Below are 22529 nucleotides of genomic sequence, written 5' to 3'. Positions count from 1 at the left end.
TTCGTTGTCTTCCGTCAATATATTTGTGGACGAGAGTTATCATTTATAACTCTGCAGGTTTGTGAATTGCAGTGGCCCTGAGCTCCATTTTTCAACTCGCTTTCTTGGGAGCTGGCCGCAAAAGCGCAGGATTGCTTCAGGCCCTATTCTGGTCCCGGGTGCAGGCTGAGCCTGTGGTTAATTCTTCTTCCTGATGGGAAAATAGAGTGACCTGTGCCTGTCCCAACACCTAGAGCTAGTGTCTCATTGGTTCCCCCTCTTCCCGTTCATCCTCAGGACAAATTGCAACCTGTACGGAACAGGAGGTTAAAGGTGCTGATTCTCCAAGGAGGGAGATTGCTGGTAAAGCGGCTGGAATGGCGTACCCGAGCACAAGGAGATGAGAAATGAGGTGCATTTTAGAAACCTTTCCCGATCACACGGTGCACCATCTTCTGGGTTTCTCATGCATGTTTTCGATGTAGGAAGATGCCCTTGAACCTGGAGATTTGGGACCCATGGGATGGGAACCATGCAGTGTTACTTTAAAGGGTCTGCATTTGCTCACCCAACCTCACCAAACCTCTCAGCCCCAAGAGTGTCCACACTTATGTCTCAATCAGCTGTGGGTCTAGATATGGTCAATCCAGGTGGCATCACAGTTCCTGAACGAATTTAGTAAGAATTTCTCTCTCTTTCACTGTCTTTGTCTCACAGGTTTTTAAAAGTGATTGATTTTTATAAAGGGGTTTAGCTGCTTTTCACTGCTGTGTTTATGCCGCTTTACACCCACTTGACTCACTTACAGAGAGATATCAATACATAGGTTTTAAGATTCTTACTAGTCACATATATTCTTGGGCGGTGAATAGGGGGTGTTGAGTCCAGTTCACTGAGCAAGGAGTACGTCGTGTCTATTACATATTGGGTTTATGGAACGGTATCTGAGCTAATTTGAAACCCTTGTTTTATGCATCACCCCACCTCACCTTTCCCGTTAAGCAGCCATAGTGTGTTTTCGAAACGTGTGCCTCTGTTCTGTTTTGTAATTCAGTTCAAGGGTCGCGGTTTTTACATTCCCTCTATAAGTGATATCTTATGATAAGTGTCTTTTTCTGTGTGACTTATTTCACTTAGAATCGTCGTACCTAAATCCACTCATCATGCTGCTACTAGCCTTATGACGTTGATTTCATGGCTGAGTGATATTCCGTTCTACATAAGGACCGCAACTTCTTTATCCATTTTTCTCTTTCCTGAGATATTTAAGGTGTAACGAAGTGGAGGTTCTTGTCAACAGAGCAGCCCTAAACTTTGGGGTGCCTGTGTCTTGCTGATTTTTAGTTTTCCCAATTTATACGCCCATGAGTGGAAGTGCCCTATGCTCTCTAAGCTGAGTTTTTTCGATGTTTCAGGACACACCGTACACTTCTCCAGAGTGGCTGTTGGCAATTTACATCCCGTCCATCAGCGTAGCAAGGCTCCCTTTTCTCCATGGCCTGTCCTGCATTTCTGGTGTTGACACTTTATTCAGCATGGCCCTTTTGACCAATGGGAAGCGAGACTTCTTTGTAGCGCTGATTTGCCTTTCCAGGTTGCTTGGTTGGCCAAAAAGGGCGTATGCGTTTTTTCCTGAATATATTCAGGAAAAACCGCATACGCCCTTTTTGGCCAAGGGCATCATTGTCGAGGTTTTGCCGCTTTTCCCGTGCTTTAAAGGCGATTCGAATCTACCTCCTGCAATGTGTTTCCTGCAATTTTTCCTTGCTTTCAAATCCTCTTCGTTGTCTTCCGTCAATATATTTGTGGACGAGAGTTATCATTTATAACTCTGCAGGTTTGTGAATTGCAGTGCCCCTGAGCTCCATTTTTCAACTCGCTTTCTTGGGAGCTGGCCGCAAAAGCGCAGGATTGCTTCAGGCCCTATTCGGGTCTCGGGCGGCAGGCTAAGCCTGTGGTTAATTCTTCTTCCTGATGGGAAAATAGAGTGACCTGTGCCGCTCCCAACACCTAGAGCTAGTCTCTCATTGGTTCCCCCTCTTCCCGTTCATCCTCAGGAGAATTTGCAACCTGTACGGAATAGGAGGTTAAAGGTGCTGATTCTCCAAGGAGGGAGATTGCTAGTAAAGCGGCTGGAATGGCGAACCCGAGCCCAAGGAGATGAAAAATGAGGTGCGTTTTAGAAACCTTTCCCAATCACACGGTGTACCATCTTCTGGGTTTCTCATGCATGTTTTCGAAGTGGGAAGATGCCCTTGAACCTGGAGATTTGGGACCCATGGGATGGGAACAGTGCAGTATTACTTTAAAGGGTCTGCGTTTCCTCACCCAACCTCACCAAACCTCTCAGCCCCAAGAGTGTCCACCCTTATGTCTCAATCAGCTGTGGGTCTATATATGGTCAATCCAGGTGGCATCACAGCCCCTGAACGAATTTAGTAATAATTTCTCTCTCTTTCACTGTCTTTGTTTCACGGGTTTTTAAAAGTAATTGTTTTTTATAAAGGGGTTTAGCTGCTTTTCACTGCTGTGTTTATGCCGCTTTACACCCACTTGACTCACTTACAGAGAGATATCAATACATAGGTTTTAAGATTCTTACTAGTCACATATATTCTTGGGCGGTGAATAGGGGGTGTTGAGTCCAGTTCACTGAGCAAGGAGTAGGTCGTGTCTATTACATATTGGGTTTATGGAACGGTCTCTGAGCTAATTTGAAACCCTTGTTTTATGCATCACCCCACCTCACCTTTCCCGTTAAGCAGCCATAGTGTGTTTTCGAAACGTGTGCCTCTGTTCTGTTTTGTAATTCAGTTCAAGGGTCGCGGTTTTTACATTCCCTCTATAAGTGATATCTTATGATAAGTGTCTTTTTCTGTGTGACTTATTTCACTTAGAATCGTCGTACCTAAATCCACTCATCATGCTGCTACTAGCCTTATGACGTTGATTTCATGGCTGAGTGATATTCCGTTCTACATAAGGACCGCAACTTCTTTATCCATTTTTCTCTTTCCTGGGATATTTAAGGTGTAACGAAGTGGAGGTTCTTGTCAACAGAGCAGCCCTAAACTTTGGGGTGCCTGTGTCTTGCTGATTTTTAGTTTTCCCAATTTATACGCCCATGAGTGGAAGTGCCCTATGCTCTCTAAGCTGAGTTTTTTCAATGTTTCAGGACACACCGTACACTTCTCCAGAGTGGCTGTTGGCAATTTACATCCCACCCATCAGCGTAGCAAGGCTCCCGTTTCTCCATGGCCTGTCCTGCATTTCTGGTGTTGACACTTTATTCAGCATGGCCCTTTTGATCAATGGGAAGCGAGACTTCTTTGTAGCGCTGATTTGCCTTTCCAGGTTGCTTGGTTGGCCAAAAAGGGCGTATGCGTTTTTTCCTGAATATATTCAGGAAAAACCGCATACGCCCTTTTTGGCCAAGGGCATCATTGTCGAGGTTCTGCCGCTTTTCCCGTGCTTTAAAGGCGATTCGAATCTACCTCCTGCAATGTGTTTCCTGCAATTTTTCCTTGCTTTCAAATCCTCTTCGTTGCCTTCCCTCAATATATTTGTGGACGAGAGTTATCATTTATAACTCTGCAGGTTTGTGAATTACAGTGCCCCTGAGCTCCATTTTTCAACTCGCTTTCCTGGGAGCTGGCCGCAAAAGCGCAGGATTGCTTCAGGCCCTATTCTGGTCCCGGGCGGCAGGCTGAGCCTGTGGTTAATTCTTCTTCCTGATGGGAAAATAGAGTGACCTGTGCCGCTCCCAACACCTAGAGCTAGTCTCTCATTGGTTCCCCCTCTTCCCGTTCATCCTCAGGACAATTTGCAACCTGTACGGAATAGGAGGTTAAAGGTGCTGATTCTCCAAGGAGGGAGATTGCTAGTAAAGCGGCTGGAATGGCGAACCCGAGCCCAAGGAGATGAAAAATGAGGTGCGTTTTAGAAACCTTTCCCAATCACACGGTGTACCATCTTCTGGGTTTCTCATGCATGTGTTCGAAGTGGGAAGATGCCCTTGAACCTGGAGATTTGGGACCCATGGGATGGGAACAATGCAGTATTACTTTAAAGGGTCTGCGTTTCCTCACCCAACCTCACCAAACCTCTCAGCCCCAAGAGTGTCCACCCTTATGTCTCAATCAGCTGTGGGTCTATATATGGTCAATCCAGGTGGCATCACAGCCCCTGAACGAATTTAGTAATAATTTCTCTCTCTTTCACTGTCTTTGTTTCACGGGTTTTTAAAAGTAATTGTTTTTTATAAAGGGGTTTAGCTGCTTTTCACTGCTGTGTTTATGCCGCTTTACACCCACTTGACTCACTTACAGAGAGATATCAATACATAGGTTTTAAGATTCTTACTAGTCAGATATATTCTTGGGCGGTGAATAGGGGGTGTTGAGTCCAGTTCACTGAGCAAGGAGTAGGTCGTGTCTATTACATATTGGGTTTATGGAACGGTCTCTGAGCTAATTTGAAACCCTTCTTTTACGCATCACCCCACCTCACCTTTCCCGTTAAGCAGCCATAGTGTGTTTTCTAAACGTGTGACTCTGTTCTGTTTTGTAATTCATTTTAAGGGTACCGGTTTTTACATTCCCTCTATAAGTGATATCTTATGATAAGTGTCTTTTTCTGTGTGACTTATTTCACTTAGAATCGTCGTACCTAAATCCACTCATCATGCTGCTACTAGCCTTATGACGGTGATTTCCTGGCTGAGTGATATTCCATTGTACATAAGGACCACAACTTCTTTATCCAGTTTTCTCTTTCCGGGGATATTTAAGGTGTAACGAAGTGGAGGTTCTTGTCAACAAAGCAGCCCTAAACTTTGGGGTGCCTGTGTCTTGCTGATTTTTAGTTTTCCCAATTTATACGCCCATGAGTGGAAGTGCCCTATGCTCTCTAAGCTGAGTTTTTTCGATGTTTCAGGACACATCGTACACTTCTCCAGAGTGGCTGTTGGCAATTTACATCCCGCCCATCAGCGTAGCAAGGCTCCCGTTTCTCCATGGCCTGTCCTGCATTTCTTGTTTTGACACTTTATTCAGCATGGCCCTTTTGACCGATGGGAAGCGAGACTTCTTTGTAGCGCTGAATTGCCTTTCCAGGTTGCTTGGTTGGCCAAAAAGGGCGTATGCGTTTTTTCCAGAATATATTCAGGAAAAAACGCATACGCCCTTTTTGGCCAAGGGCATCATTGTCGAGGTTTTGCCGCTTTTCCCGTGCTTTAAAGGCGATTCGAATCTACCTCCTGAAATCTGTTTCCTGCAATTCTGCCGTGCTTTCAAATCCTCTTCGTTGCCTTCCCTCAATATATTTGAGGACGAGAGTTGTCATTTATAACTCTGCAGGTTTGTGAATTGCAGTGCCCCTGAGCTCCATTTTTCAACTCGCTTTCTTGGGAGCTGGCCGCAAAAGCGCAGGATTGCTTTAGGCCCTATTTTGGTCCCGGGCGGCAGGCTGAGCCTGTGGTTAATTCTTCTTCCTGATGGGAAAATAGAGTGACCTGTGCCTGTCCCAACACCTAGAGCTAGTCTCTCATTGGTTCCCCCTCTTCCCGTTCATCCTCAGGACAAATTGCAACCTGTACGGAACAGGAGGTTAAAGGTGCTGATTCTCCAAGGAGGGAGATTGCTAGTAAAGCGGCTGGAATGGCGAACCCGAACACAAGGAGATGAGAAATGAGGTGCGTTTTAGAAACCTTTCCCGATCACACGGTGTACCATCTTCTGGGTTTCTCATGCATGTTTTCAAAGTGGGAAGATGCCCTTGAACCTGGAGATTTGGGACCCATGGGATGGGAACCATGCAGTGTTACTTTAAAGGGTCTGCATTTGCTCACCCAACCTCACCAAACCTCTCAGCCCCAAGAGTGTCCACACTTATGTCTCAATCAGCTGTGGGTCTAGATACGGTCAATCCAGGTGGCATCACAGTTCCTGAACGAATTTAGTAAGAATTTCTCTCTCTTTCACTGTCTTTGTCTCACAGGTTTTTAAAAGGGATTGATTTTTATAAAGGGGTTTAGCTGCTTTTCACTGCTGTGTTTATGCCGCTTTACACCCACTTGACTCACTTACAGAGAGATATCAATACATAGGTTTTAAGATTCTTACTAGTCAGATATATTCTTGGGCGGTGAATAGGGGGTGTTGAGTCCAGTTCACTGAGCAAGGAGTACGTCGTGTCTATTACATATTGTGTTTATGGAACGGTATCTGAGCTAATTTGAAACCCTTGTTTTATGCATCACCCCACCTCACCTTTCCCGTTAAGCAGCCATAGTGTGTTTTCGAAACGTGTGCCTCTGTTCTGTTTTGTAATTCAGTTCAAGGGTCGCGGTTTTTACATTCCCTCTATAAGTGATTTCTTATGATAAGTGTCTTTTTCTGTGTGACTTATTTCACTTAGAATCGTCGTACCTAAATCCCCTCATCATGCTGCTACTAGCCTTATGACGTTGATTTCATGGCTGAGTGATATTCCGTTGTACATAAGGACCGCAACTTCTTTATCCATTTTTCTCTTTCCTGGGATATTTAAGGTGTAACGAAGTGGAGGTTCTTGTCAACAGAGCAGCCCTAAACTTTGGGGTGCCTGTGTCTTGCTGATTTGTAGTTTTCCCAATTTATACGCCCATGAGTGGAAGTGCCCTATGCTCTCTAAGCTGAGTTTTTTCGATGTTTCAGGACACACCGTACACTTCTCCAGAGTGGCTGTTGGCAATTTACATCCCGCCCATCAGCGTAGCAAGGCTCCCGTTTCTCCGTAGCCTGTCCTGCATTTCTGGTGTTGACACTTTATTCAGCATGGCCCTTTTGACCAATGGGAAGCGAGACTTCTTTGTAGCGCTGATTGGCCTTTCCAGGTTGCGTGGTTGGCCAAAAAGGGCGTATGCGTTTTTTCCTGAATATATTCAGGAAAAACCGCATACGCCCTTTTTGGCCAAGGGCATCATTGTCGAGGTTTTGCCGCTTTTCCCGTGCTTTAAAGGCGATTCGAATCTACCTCCTGAAATCTGTTTCCTGCAATTCTGCCTTGCTTTCAAATCCTCTTCGTTGTCTTCCGTCAATATATTTGTGGACGAGAGTTATCATTTATAACTCTGCAGGTTTGTGAATTGCAGTGCCCTTGAGCTCCATTTTTCAACTCGCTTTCTTGGGAGCTGGCCGCAAAAGCGCAGGATTGCTTCAGGCCCTATTCTGGTCCCGGGTGCAGGCTGAGCCTGTGGTTAATTCTTCTTCCTGATGGGAAAATAGAGTGACCTGTGCCTGTCCCAACACCTAGAGCTAGTGTCTCATTGGTTCCCCCTCTTCCCGTTCATCCTCAGGACAAATTGCAACCTGTACGGAACAGGAGGTTAAAGGTGCTGATTCTCCAAGGAGGGAGATTGCTGGTAAAGCGGCTGGAATGGCGTACCCGAGCACAAGGAGATGAGAAATGAGGTGCATTTTAGAAACCTTTCCCGATCACACGGTGCACCATCTTCTGGGTTTCTCATGCATGTTTTCGATGTAGGAAGATGCCCTTGAACCTGGTGATTTGGGACCCATGGGATGGGAACCATGCAGTGTTACTTTAAAGGGTCTGCATTTGCTCACCCAACCTCACCAAACCTCTCAGCCCCAAGAGTGTCCACCCTTATGTCTCAATCAGCTGTGGGTCTATATATGGTCAATCCAGGTGGCATCACAGCCCCTGAACGAATTTAGTAAGAATTTCTCTCTCTTTCACTGTCTTTGTTTCACGGGTTTTTAAAAGTGATTGGTTTTTATAAAGGGGTTTAGCTGATTTTCACTGCTGTGTTCATGCCGCTTTACACCCACTTGACTCACTTACAGAGAGATATGAATACATAGGTTTGAAGATTCTTACTAGTCAGATATATTCTTGGGCGGTGAATAGGGGGTGTTGAATCCAGTTCACTGAGCAAGGAGTAGGTCGTGTCTAGTACATATTGGGTTTATGGAACGGTTTCTGAGCTAATTTGAAACCCTTGTTTTATGCATCACCCCACCTCACCTTTCCCGTTAAGCAGCCATAGTGTGTTTTCTAAAAGTGTGCCTCTGTTCTGTTTTGTAATTCAGTTCAAGGGTCGCGGTTTTTACATTCCCTCTATAAGGGATATCTTATGATAAGTGTCTTTTTCTGTGTGACTTATTTCACTTAGAATCGTCGTACCTAAATCCCCTCATCATGCTGCTACTAGCCTTATGACGTTGATTTCATGGCTGAGTGATATTCCATTGTACATAAGGACCGCAACTTCTTTATCCATTTTTCTCTTTCCTGGGATATTTAAGGTGTAACGAAGTGGAGGTTCTTGTCAACAGAGCAGCCCTAAACTTTGGGGTGCCTGTGTCTTGCTGATTTTTAGTTTTCCCAATTTATACGCCCATGAGTGGAAGTGCCCTATGCTCTCTAAGCTGAGTTTTTTCGATGTTTCAGGACACACCGTACACTTCTCCAGAGTGGCTGTTGGCAATTTACATCCCGCCCATCAGCGTAGCAAGGCTCCCTTTTCTCCATGGACTGTCCTGCATTTCTGGTTTTGACACTTTATTCAGCATGGCCCTTTTGACCGATGGGAAGCGAGACTTCTTTGTAGCGCTGATTTGCCTTTCCAGGTTGCTTTTTTGGCCAAAAAGGGCGTATGCGTTTTTTCCTGAATATATTCAGGAAAAAACGCATACGCCCTTTTTGGCCAAGGGCATCATTGTCGAGGTTTTGCCGCTTTTCCCGTGCTTTAAAGGCGATTCGAATCTACCTAATGAAATCTGTTTCCTGCAATTCTGCCTTGCTTTCAAATCCTCTTCGTTGCCATCCCTCAATATATTTGTGGACGAGAGTTATCATTTATAACTCTGCAGGTTTGTGAATTGCAGTGGCCCTGAGCTCCATTTTTCAACTCGCTTTCTTGGGAGCTGGCCGCAAAAGCGCAGGATTGCTTCAGGCCCTATTCGGGTCCCGGGCGGCAGGCTGAGCCTGTGGTTAATTCTTCTTCCTGATGGGAAAATAGAGTGACCTGTGCCTGTCCCAACACCTAGAGCTAGTCGCTCATTGGTTCCCCCTCTTCCCGTTCATCCTCAGGACAAATTGCAACCTGTACGGAACAGGAGGTTAAAGGTGCTGATTCTCCAAGGAGGGAGATTGCTAGTAAAGCGGCTGGAATGGCGAACCCGAGCACAAGGAGATGAGAAATGAGGTGCGTTTTAGAAACCTTTCCCGATCACACGGTGTACCATCTTCTGGGTTTCTCATGCATGTTTTCGAAGTGGGAAGATGCCCTTGAACCTGGAGATTTGGGACCCATGGGATGGGAACCATGCAGTGTTACTTTAAAGGGTCTGCATTTGCTCACCCAACCTCACCAAACCTCTCAGCCCCAAGAGTGTCCACACTTATGTCTCAATCAGCTGTGGGTCTAGATACGGTCAATCCAGGTGGCATCACAGTTCCTGAACGAATTTAGTAAGAATTTCTCTCTCTTTCACTGTCTTTGTCTCACAGGTTTTTAAAAGGGATTGATTTTTATAAAGGGGTTTAGCTGCTTTTCACTGCTGTGTTTATGCCGCTTTACACCCACTTGACTCACTTACAGAGAGATATCAATACATAGGTTTTAAGATTCTTACTAGTCACATATATTCTTGGGCGGTGAATAGGGGGTGTTGAGTCCAGTTCACTGAGCAAGGAGTACGTCGTGTCTATTACATATTGTGTTTATGGAACGGTATCTGAGCTAATTTGAAACCCTTGTTTTATGCATCACCCCACCTCACCTTTCCCGTTAAGCAGCCATAGTGTGTTTTCGAAACGTGTGCCTCTGTTCTGTTTTGTAATTCAGTTCAAGGGTCGCGGTTTTTACATTCCCTCTATAAGGGATATCTTATGATAAGTGTCTTTTTCTGTGTGACTTATTTCACTTAGAATCGTCGTACCTAAATCCCCTCATCATGCTGCTACTAGCCTTATGACGTTGATTTCATGGCTGAGTGATATTCCGTTGTACATAAGGACCGCAACTTCTTTATCCATTTTTCTCTTTCCTGGGATATTTAAGGTGTAACGAAGTGGAGGTTCTTGTCAACAGAGCAGCCCTAAACTTTGGGGTGCCTGTGTCTTGCTGATTTGTAGTTTTCCCAATTTATACGCCCATGAGTGGAAGTGCCCTATGCTCTCTAAGCTGAGTTTTTTCGATGTTTCAGGACACACCGTACACTTCTCCAGAATGGCTGTTGGCAATTTACATCCCGCCCATCAGCGTAGCAAGGCTCCCGTTTCTCCATAGCCTGTCCTGCCTTTCTGGTGTTGACACTTTATTCAGCATGGCCCTTTTGACCAATGGGAAGCGAGACTTCTTTGTAGCGCTGATTGGCCTTTCCAGGTTGCTTGGTTGGCCAAAAAGGGCGTATGCGTTTTTTCCTGAATATATTCAGGAAAAACCGCATACGCCCTTTTTGGCCAAGGGCATCATTGTCGAGGTTTTGCCGCTTTTCCCGTGCTTTAAAGGCGATTCGAATCTACCTCCTGAAATCTGTTTCCTGCAATTCTGCCTTGCTTTCAAATCCTCTTCGTTGTCTTCCGTCAATATATTTGTGGACGAGAGTTATCATTTATAACTCTGCAGGTTTGTGAATTGCAGTGCCCTTGAGCTCCATTTTTCAACTCGCTTTCTTGGGAGCTGGCCGCAAAAGCGCAGGATTGCTTCAGGCCCTATTCTGGTCCCGGGTGCAGGCTGAGCCTGTGGTTAATTCTTCTTCCTGATGGGAAAATAGAGTGACCTGTGCCTGTCCCAACACCTAGAGCTAGTGTCTCATTGGTTCCCCCTCTTCCCGTTCATCCTCAGGACAAATTGCAACCTGTACGGAACAGGAGGTTAAAGGTGCTGATTCTCCAAGGAGGGAGATTGCTGGTAAAGCGGCTGGAATGGCGTACCCGAGCACAAGGAGATGAGAAATGAGGTGCATTTTAGAAACCTTTCCCGATCACACGGTGTACCATCTTCTGGGTTTCTCATGCATGTTTTCGATGTAGGAAGATGCCCTTGAACCTGGTGATTTGGGACCCATGGGATGGGAACCATGCAGTGTTACTTTAAAGGGTCTGCATTTGCTCACCCAACCTCACCAAACCTCTCAGCCCCAAGAGTGTCCACCCTTATGTCTCAATCAGCTGTGGGTCTATATATGGTCAATCCAGGTGGCATCACAGCCCCTGAACGAATTTAGTAAGAATTTCTCTCTCTTTCACTGTCTTTGTTTCACGGGTTTTTAAAAGTGATTGATTTTTATAAAGGGGTTTAGCTGCTTTTCACTGCTGTGTTTATGCCACTTTACACCCACTTGACTCACTTACAGAGTGATATCAATACATAGGTTTTAACATTCTTATTAGTCAGATATATTCTTGGGTGGTGAATAGGGGGTGTTGAGTCCAGTTCACTGAGCAAGGAGTAGGTCGTGTCTGTTACATATTGGGTTTATGGAACGGTCTCTGAGCTAATTTGAACCCCTTCTTTTATGCATCACCCCACCTCACCTTTCCCGTTAAGCAGCCATAGTGTGTTTTCTAAACGTGTGACTCTGTTCTGTTTTGTAATTCAGTTCAAGGGTAGCAATTTTTACATTCCCTCTATAAGTGATATCTTATGATAAGTGTCTTTTTCTGTGTGACTTATTTCACTTAGAATCGTCGTACCTAAATCCACTCATCATGCTGCTACTAGCCTTATGACGGTGATTTCCTGGCTGAGTGATATTCCATTGTACATAAGGACCACAACTTCTTTATCCAGTTTTCTCTTTCCGGGGATATTTAAGGTGTATCGAAGTGGAGGTTCTTGTCAACAAAGCATCCCTAAACTTTGGGGTGCCTGTGTCTTGCTGATTTTTAGTTTTCCCAATTTATACGCCCATGAGTGGAAGTGCCCTATGCTCACTAAGCTGAGTTTTTTCGATGTTTCAGGACACATCGTACACTTCTCCAGAGTGGCTGTTGGCAATTTACATCCCGCCCATCAGCGTAGCAAGGCTCCCGTTTCTCCATGGCCTGTCCTGCATTTCTGGTTTTGACACTTTATTCAGCATGGCCCTTTTGACCGATGGGAAGCGAGACTTCTTTGTAGCGCTGAATTGCCTTTCCAGGTTGCTTGGTTGGCCAAAAAGGCCGTATGCGTTTTTTCCTGAATATATTCAGGAAATAACGCATACGCCCTCTTTGGCCAAGGGCATCATTGTCGAGGTTTTGCCGCTTTTCCCGTGCTTTAAAGGCGATTTGAATCTACCTCCTGAAATCTGTTTCCTGCAATTCTGCCGTGCTTTCAAATCCTCTTCGTTGCCTTCCCTCAATATATTTGAGGACGAGAGTTATGATTTGTAACTCTGCAGGTTTGTGAATTGCAGTGCCCCTGAGCTCCATTTTTCAACTCGCTTTCTTGGGAGCTGGCCGCAAAAGCGCAGGATTGCTTTAGGCCCTATTTTGGTCCCGGGCGGCAGGCTGAGCCTGTGGTTAATTCTTCTTCCTGATGGGAAAATAGAGTGACCTGTGCCTGTCCCAACACCTAGAGCTAGTGTCTCATTGGTTCCCCCTCTTCCCGTTCATCCTCAGGACAAATTGCAACCTGTACGGAACAGGAGGTTAAAGGTGCTGATTCTCCAAGGAGGGAGATTGCTAGTAAAGCGGCTGGAATGGGGAACCCGAGCACAAGGAGATGAGAAATGAGGTGCGTTTTAGAAACCTTTCCCGATCACACGGTGTACCATCTTCTGGGTTTCTCATGCATGTTTTCGATGTAGGAAGATGCCCTTGAACCTGGAGATTTGGGACCCATGGGATGGGAACCACGCAGTATTACTCTAAAGGGTCTGCGTTTGCTCACCCAACCTCACCAAACCTCTCAGCCCCAAGAGTGTCCACCCTTATGTCTCAATCAGCTGTGGGTCTAGATATGGTCAATCCAGGTGGCATCACAGCCCCTGAACGAATTTAGTAAGAATTTCTCTCTCTTTCACTGTCTTTGTTTCACGGGTTTTTAAAAGTGATTGATTTTTATAAAGGGGTTTAGCTGCTTTTCACTGCTGTGTTTATGCCGCTTTACACCCACTTGACTCACTTACAGAGTGATATCAATACATAGGTTTTAACATTCTTACTAGTCAGATATATTCTTGGGTGGTGAATAGGGGATGTTGAGTCCAGTTCACTGAGCAAGGAGTAGGTCGTGTCTGTTACATATTGGGTTTATGAAACGGTCTCTGAGCTAATTTGAACCCCTTCTTTTATGCATCACCCCACCTCACCTTTCCCGTTAAGCAGCCATAGTGTGTTTTCTAAACGTGTGACTCTGTTCTGTTTTGTAATTCAGTTCAAGGGTAGCAATTTTTACATTCCCTCTATGAGTGATATCTTAGGATAAGTGTCTTTTTCTGTGTGACTTATTTCACTTAGAATCGTCGTACCTAAATCCACTCATCATGCTGCTACTAGCCTTATGACGTTGATTTCATGGCTGAGTGATATTCCATTGTACATAAGGACCACAACTTCTTTATCCATTTTTCTCTTTCCTGGGATATTTAGGGTGTAACGAAGTGGAGGTTCTTGTCAACAGAGCAGCCCTAAACTTTGGGGTGCCTGTGTCTTGCTGATTTTTAGTTTTCCCAATTTATACGCCCATGAGTGGAAGTGCCCTATGCTCTCTAAGCTGAGTTTTTTCGATGTTTCAGGACACACCGTACACTTCTCCAGAGTGGCTGTTGGCAATTTACATCCCGCCCATCAGCGTAGCAAGGCTCCCGTTTCTCCATGGCCTGTCCTGCATTTCTGGTTTTGACACTTTATTCAGCATGGCCCTTTTGACCGATGGGAAGCGAGACTTCTTTGTAGCGCTGATTTGCCTTTCCAGGTTGCTTGGTTGGCCAAAAAGGGCGTATGCGTTTTTTCCTGAATATATTCAGGAAAAAACGCATACGCCCTTTTTGGCCAAGGGCATCATTGTCGAGGTTTTGCTGCTTTTCCCGTGCTTTAAAGGCGATTCGAATCTACCTCCTGAAATCTGTTTCCTGCAATTCTGCCTTGCTTTCAAATCCTCTTTGTGGCCTTCCCTCAATATATTTGAGGACGAGAGTTATGATTTATAACTCTGCAGGTTTGTGAATTGCAGTGCCCCTGAGCTCCATTTTTCAACTCGCTTTCTTGGGAGCTGGCCGCAAAAGCGCAGGATTGCTTCAGGCGCTATTCTGGTTCCGGGCGGAAGGCTGAGCCTGTGGTTAATTCTTCTTCCTGATGGGAAAATAGAGTGACCTGTGCCTGTCCCAACACCTAGAGCTAGTGTCTCATTGGTTCCCCCTCTTCCCGTTCATCCTCAGGACAAATTGCAACCTGTAAGGAACAGGAGGTTAAAGGTGCTGATTCTCCAAGGAGGGAGATTGCTAGTAAAGCGGCTGGAATGGCGAACCCGAGCACAAGGAGATGAGAAATGAGGTGCGTTTTAGAAACCTTTCCCGATCACACGGTGCACCATCTTCTGGGTTTCTCATGCATGTTTTCGAAGTAGGAAGATGCCCTTGAACCTGGAGATTTGGGACCCATGGGATGGGAACCACGCAGTATTACTTTAAAGGGTCTGCGTTTGCTCACCCAACCTCACCAAACCTCTCAGCCCCAAGAGTGTCCACCCTTATGTCTCTATCAGCTGTGGGTCTAGATATGGTCAATCCAGGTGGCATCACAGCCCCTGAACGAATTTAGTAAGAATTTCTCTCTCTTTCACTGTCTTTGTTTCACGGGTTTTTAAAAGTGATTGATTTTTATAAAGGGGTTTAGCTGCTTTTCACTGCTGTGTTTATGTCGCTTTACACCCACTTGACTCACTTACAGAGAGATATCAATACATAGGTTTTAACATTCTTACTAGTCAGATATATTCTTGGGTGGTGAATAGGGGGTGTTGAGTCCAGTTCACTGAGCAAGGAGTAGGTCGTGTCTGTTACATATTGGGTTTATGGAACGGTCTCTGAGCTAATTTGAAACCCTTCTTTTATGCATCACCCCACCTCACCTTTCCCGTTAAGCAGCCATAGTGTGTTTTCTAAACGTGTGACTCTGTTCTGTTTTGTAATTCAGTTCAAGGGTCGCGGTTTTTACATTCCCTCTATAAGTGATATCTTAGGATAAGTGTCTTTTTCTGTGTGACTTATTTCACTTAGAATCGTCGTACCTAAATCCACTCATCATGCTGCTACTAGCCTTATGACGTTGATTTCATGGCTGAGTGATATTCCATTGTACATAAGGACCACAACTTCTTTATCCATTTTTCTCTTTCCTGGGATATTTAGGGTGTAACGAAGTGGAGGTTCTTGTCAACAGAGCAGCCCTAAACTTTGGGGTGCCTGTGTCTTGCTGATTTTTAGTTTTCCCAATTTATACGCCCATGAGTGGAAGTGCCCTATGCTCTCTAAGCTGAGTTTTTTCGATGTTTCAGGACACACCGTACACTTCTCCAGAGTGGCTGTTGGCAATTTACATCCCGCCCATCAGCGTAGCAAGGCTCCCGTTTCTCCATGGCCTGTCCTGCATTTCTGGTTTTGACACTTTATTCAGCATGGCCCTTTTGACCGATGGGAAGCGAGACTTCTTTGTAGCGCTGATTTGCCTTTCCAGGTTGCTTGGTTGGCCAAAAAGGGCGTATGCGTTTTTTCCTGAATATATTCAGGAAAAACCGCATACGCCCTTTTTGGCCAAGGGCATCATTGTCGAGGTTTTGCTGCTTTTCCCGTGCTTTAAAGGCAATTCGAATCTACCTCCTGAAATCTGTTTCCTGCAATTCTGCCTTGCTTTCAAATCCTCTTTGTGGCCTTCCCTCAATATATTTGAGGACGAGAGTTATGATTTATAACTCTGCAGGTTTGTGAATTGCAGTGCCCCTGAGCTCCATTTTTCAACTCGCTTTCTTGGGAGCTGGCCGCAAAAGCGCAGGATTGCTTCAGGCGCTATTCTGGTTCCGGGCGGAAGGCTGAGCCTGTGGTTAATTCTTCTCCCTGATGGGAAAATAGAGTGACCTGTGCCTGTCCCAACACCTAGAGCTAGTGTCTCATTGGTTCCCCCTCTTCCCGTTCATCCTCAGGACAAATTGCAACCTGTAAGGAACAGGAGGTTAAAGGTGCTGATTCTCCAAGGAGGGAGATTGCTAGTAAAGCGGCTGGAATGGCGAACCCGAGCACAAGGAGATGAGAAATGAGGTGCGTTTTAGAAACCTTTCCCGATCACACGGTGCACCATCTTCTGGGTTTCTCATGCATGTTTTCGAAGTAGGAAGATGCCCTTGAACCTGGAGATTTGGGACCCATGGGATGGGAACCACGCAGTATTACTTTAAAGGGTCTGCGTTTGCTCACCCAACCTCACCAAACCTCTCAGCCCCAAGAGTGTCCACCCTTATGTCTCTATCAGCTGTGGGTCTAGATATGGTCAATCCAGGTGGCATCACAGCCCCTGAACGAATTTAGTAAGAATTTCTCTCTCTTTCACTGTCTTTGTTTCACGGGTTTTTAAAAGTGATTGATTTTTATAAAGGGGTTTAGCTGCTTTTCACTGCTGTGTTTATGCCGCTTTACACCCACTTGACTCACTTACAGAGAGATATCAATACATAGGTTTTAACATTCTTACTAGTCAGATATATTCTTGGGTGGTGAATAGGGGGTGTTGAGTCCAGTTCACTGAGCAAGGAGTAGGTCGTGTCTGTTACATATTGGGTTTATGGAACGGTCTCTGAGCTAATTTGAAACCCTTCTTTTATGCATCACCCCACCTCACCTTTCCCGTTAAGCAGCCATAGTGTGTTTTCTAAACGTGTGACTCTGTTCTGTTTTGTAATTCAGTTCAAGGGTCGCGGTTTTTACATTCCCTCTATAAGTGATATCTTAGGATAAGTGTCTTTTTCTGTGTGACTTATTTCACTTAGAATCGTCGTACCTAAATCCACTCATCATGCTGCTACTAGCCTTATGACGTTGATTTCATGGCTGAGTGATATTCCATTGTACATAAGGACCACAACTTCTTTATCCATTTTTCTCTTTCCTGGGATATTTAGGGTGTAACGAAGTGGAGGTTCTTGTCAACAGAGCAGCCCTAAACTTTGGGGTGCCTGTGTCTTGCTGATTTTTAGTTTTCCCAATTTATACGCCCATGAGTGGAAGTGCCCTATGCTCTCTAAGCTGAGTTTTTTCGATGTTTCAGGACACACCGTACACTTCTCCAGAGTGGCTGTTGGCAATTTACATCCCGCCCATCAGCGTAGCAAGGCTCCCGTTTCTCCATGGCCTGTCCTGCATTTCTGGTTTTGACACTTTATTCAGCATGGCCCTTTTGACCGATGGGAAGCGAGACTTCTTTGTAGCGCTGATTTGCCTTTCCAGGTTGCTTGGTTGGCCAAAAAGGGCGTATGCGTTTTTTCCTGAATATATTCAGGAAAAACCGCATACGCCCTTTTTGGCCAAGGGCATCATTGTCGAGGTTTTGCTGCTTTTCCCGTGCTTTAAAGGCAATTCGAATCTACCTCCTGAAATCTGTTTCCTGCAATTCTGCCTTGCTTTCAAATCCTCTTTGTGGCCTTCCCTCAATATATTTGAGGACGAGAGTTATGATTTATAACTCTGCAGGTTTGTGAATTGCAGTGCCCCTGAGCTCCATTTTTCAACTCGCTTTCTTGGGAGCTGGCCGCAAAAGCGCAGGATTGCTTCAGGCCCTATTCTGGTTCCGGGCGGAAGGCTGAGCCTGTGGTTAATTCTTCTTCCTGATGGGAAAATAGAGTGACCTGTGCCTGTCCCAACACCTAGAGCTGGTGTCTCATTGGTTCCCCCTCTTCCCGTTCATCCTCAGGACAAATTGCAACCTGTAAGGAACAGGAGGTTAAAGGTGCTGATTCTCCAAGGAGGGAGATTGCTAGTAAAGCGGCTGGAATGGGGAACCCGAGCACAAGGAGATGAGAAATGAGGTGCGTTTTAGAAACCTTTCCCGATCACACGGTGCACCATCTTCTGGGTTTCTCATGCATGTTTTCGAAGTAGGAAGATGCCCTTGAACCTGGAGATTTGGGACCCATGGGATGGGAACCACGCAGTATTACTTTAAAGGGTCTGCGTTTGCTCACCCAACCTCACCAAACCTCTCAGCCCCAAGACTGTCCACCCTTATGTCTCTATCAGCTGTGGGTCTAGATATGGTCAATCCAGGTGGCATCACAGCCCCTGAACGAATTTAGTAAGAATTTCTCTCTCTTTCACTGTCTTTGTTTCACGGGTTTTTAAAAGTGATTGATTTTTATAAAGGGGTTTAGCTGCTTTTCACTGCTGTGTTTATGCCGCTTTACACCCACTTGACTCACTTACAGAGAGATATCAATACATAGGTTTTAACATTCTTACTAGTCAGATATATTCTTGGGTGGTGAATAGGGGGTGTTGAGTCCAGTTCACTGAGCAAGGAGTAGGTCGTGTCTGTTACATATTGGGTTTATGGAACGGTCTCTGAGCTAATTTGAACCCCTTCTTTTATGCATCACCCCACCTCACCTTTCCCGTTAAGCAGCCATAGTGTGTTTGCTATACGTGTGACTCTGTTCTGTTTTGTAATTCAGTTCAAGGGTCGCGGTTTTTACATTCCCTCTATAAGTGATATCTTAGGATAAGTGTCTTTTTCTGTGTGACTTATTTCACTTAGAATCGTCGTACCTAAATCCACTCATCATGCTGCTACTAGCCTTATGACGTTGATTTCATGGCTGAGTGATATTCCATTGTACATAAGGACCACAACTTCTTTATCCATTTTTCTCTTTCCTGGGATATTTAGGGTGTAACGAAGTGGAGGTTCTTGTCAACAGAGCAGCCCTAAACTTTGGGGTGCCTGTGTCTTGCTGATTTTTAGTTTTCCCAATTTATACGCCCATGAGTGGAAGTGCCCTATGCTCTCTAAGCTGAGTTTCTTCGATGTTTCAGGACACACCGTACACTTCTCCAGAGTGGCTGTTGGCAATTTACATCCCGCCCATCAGCGTAGCAAGGCTCCCGTTTCTCCATGGCCTGTCCTGCATTTCTGGTTTTGACACTTTATTCAGCATGGCCCTTTTGACCGATGGGAAGCGAGACTTCTTTGTAGCACTGATTTGCCTTTCCAGGTTGCTTGGTTGGCCAAAAAGGGCGTATGCGTTTTTTCCTGAATATATTCAGGAAAAAACGCATACGCCCTTTTTGGCCAAGGGCATCATTGTCGAGGTTTTGCTGCTTTTCCCGTGCTTTAAAGGCGATTCGAATCTACCTCCTGAAATCTGTTTCCTGCAATTCTGCCTTGCTTTCAAATCCTCTTTGTGGCCTTCCCTCAATATATTTGAGGACGAGAGTTATGATTTATAACTCTGCAGGTTTGTGAATTGCAGTGCCCCTGAGCTCCATTTTTCAACTCGCTTTCTTGGGAGCTGGCCGCAAAAGCGCAGGATTGCTTCAGGCCCTATTCTGGTTCCGGGCGGAAGGCTGAGCCTGTGGTTAATTCTTCTTCCTGATGGGAAAATAGAGTGACCTGTGCCTGTCCCAACACCTAGAGCTGGTGTCTCATTGGTTCCCCCTCTTCCCGTTCATCCTCAGGACAAATTGCAACCTGTAAGGAACAGGAGGTTAAAGGTGCTGATTCTCCAAGGAGGGAGATTGCTAGTAAAGCGGCTGGAATGGGGAACCCGAGCACAAGGAGATGAGAAATGAGGTGCGTTTTAGAAACCTTTCCCGATCACACGGTGCACCATCTTCTGGGTTTCTCATGCATGTTTTCGAAGTAGGAAGATGCCCTTGAACCTGGAGATTTGGGACCCATGGGATGGGAACCACGCAGTATTACTTTAAAGGGTCTGCGTTTGCTCACCCAACCTCACCAAACCTCTCAGCCCGAAGAGTGTCCACCCTTATGTCTCTATCAGCAGTGGGTCTAGATATGGTCAATCCAGGTGGCATCACAGCCCCTGAGCGAATTTAGTAAGAATTTCTCTCTCTTTCACTGTCTTTGTTTCACGGGTTTTTAAAAGTGATTGATTTTTATAAAGGGGTTTAGCTGCTTTTCACTGCTGTGTTTATGCCGCTTTACACCCACTTGACTCACTTACAGAGTGATATCAATACATAGGTTTTAACATTCTTACTAGTCAGATATATTCTTGGGTGGTGAATAGGGGGTGTTGAGTCCAGTTCACTGAGCAAGGAGTAGGTCGTGTCTGTTACATATTGGGTTTATGGAACGGTATCTGAGCTAATTTGAACCCCTTCTTTTATGCATCACCCCACCTCACCTTTCCCGTTAAGCAGCCATAGTGTGTTTTCTAAACGTGTGACTCTGTTCTGTTTTGTAATTCAGTTCAAGGGTAGCAATTTTTACATTCCCTCTATAAGTGATATCTTAGGATAAGTGTCTTTTTCTGTGTGACTTATTTCACTTAGAATCGTCGTACCTAAATCCACTCATCATGCTGCTACTAGCCTTATGACGTTGATTTCATGGCTGAGTGATATTCCATTGTACATAAGGACCACAACTTCTTTATCCATTTTTCTCTTTCCTGGGATATTTAGGGTGTAACGAAGTGGAGGTTCTTGTCAACAGAGCAGCCCTAAACTTTGGGGTGCCTGTGTCTTGCTGATTTTTAGTTTTCCCAATTTATACGCCCATGAGTGGAAGTGCCCTATGCTCTCTAAGCTGAGTTTTTTCGATGTTTCAGGACACACCGTACACTTCTCCAGAGTGGCTGTTGGCAATTTACATCCCGCCCATCAGCGTAGCAAGGCTCCCGTTTCTCCATGGCCTGTCCTGCATTTCTGGTTTTGACACTTTATTCAGCATGGCCCTTTTGACCGATGGGAAGCGAGACTTCTTTGTAGCGCTGATTTGCCTTTCCAGGTTGCTTGGTTGGCCAAAAAGGGCGTATGCGTTTTTTCCTGAATATATTCAGGAAAAAACGCATACGCCCTTTTTGGCCAAGGGCATCATTGTCGAGGTTTTGCTGCTTTTCCCGTGCTTTAAAGGCGATTCGAATCTACCTCCTGAAATCTGTTTCCTGCAATTCTGCCTTGCTTTCAAATCCTCTTCGTGGCCTTCCCTCAATATATTTGAGGACGAGAGTTATGATTTATAACTCTGCAGGTTTGTGAATTGCAGTGCCCCTGAGCTCCATTTTTCAACTCGCTTTCTTGGGAGCTGGCCGCAAAAGCGAAGGATTGCTTCAGGCGCTATTCTGGTTCCGGGCGGAAGGCTGAGCCTGTGGTTAATTCTTCTTCCTGATGGGAAAAATAGAGTGACCTGTGCCTGTCCCAACACCTAGAGCTAGTGTCTCATTGGTTCCCCCTCTTCCCGTTCATCCTCAGGACAAATTGCAACCTGTAAGGAACAGGAGGTTAAAGGTGCTGATTCTCCAAGGAGGGAGATTGCTAGTAAAGCGGCTGGAATGGGGAACCCGAGCACAAGGAGATGAGAAATGAGGTGCGTTTTAGAAACCTTTCCCGATCACACGGTGCACCATCTTCTGGGTTTCTCATGCATGTTTTCGAAGTAGGAAGATGCCCTTGAACCTGGAGATTTGGGACCCATGGGATGGGAACCACGCAGTATTACTTTAAAGGGTCTGCGTTTGCTCACCCAACCTCACCAAACCTCTCAGCCCGAAGAGTGTCCACCCTTATGTCTCTATCAGCTGTGGGTCTAGATATGGTCAATCCAGGTGGCATCACAGCCCCTGAACGAATTTAGTAAGAATTTCTCTCTCTTTCACTGTCTTTGTTTCACGGGTTTTTAAAAGTGATTGATTTTTATAAAGGGGTTTAGCTGCTTTTCACTGCTGTGTTTATGCCACTTTACACCCACTTGACTCACTTACAGAGTGATATCAATACATAGGTTTTAACATTCTTATTAGTCAGATATATTCTTGGGTGGTGAATAGGGGGTGTTGAGTCCAGTTCACTGAGCAAGGAGTAGGTCGTGTCTGTTACATATTGGGTTTATGGAACGGTCTCTGAGCTAATTTGAACCCCTTCTTTTATGCATCACCCCACCTCACCTTTCCCGTTAAGCAGCCATAGTGTGTTTTCTAAACGTGTGACTCTGTTCTGTTTTGTAATTCAGTTCAAGGGTAGCAATTTTTACATTCCCTCTATAAGTGATATCTTATGATAAGTGTCTTTTTCTGTGTGACTTATTTCACTTAGAATCGTCGTACCTAAATCCACTCATCATGCTGCTACTAGCCTTATGACGGTGATTTCCTGGCTGAGTGATATTCCATTGTACATAAGGACCACAACTTCTTTATCCAGTTTTCTCTTTCCGGGGATATTTAAGGTGTATCGAAGTGGAGGTTCTTGTCAACAAAGCATCCCTAAACTTTGGGGTGCCTGTGTCTTGCTGATTTTTAGTTTTCCCAATTTATACGCCCATGAGTGGAAGTGCCCTATGCTCACTAAGCTGAGTTTTTTCGATGTTTCAGGACACATCGTACACTT

This window comes from Balaenoptera borealis, assembly GCF_965194805.1.
Source record: "Balaenoptera borealis genome assembly, chromosome: 7".
In the NCBI taxonomy this organism is placed as follows: domain Eukaryota; kingdom Metazoa; phylum Chordata; class Mammalia; order Artiodactyla; family Balaenopteridae; genus Balaenoptera; species Balaenoptera borealis.
Note: the sequence above shows the minus strand (reverse complement) of the source record.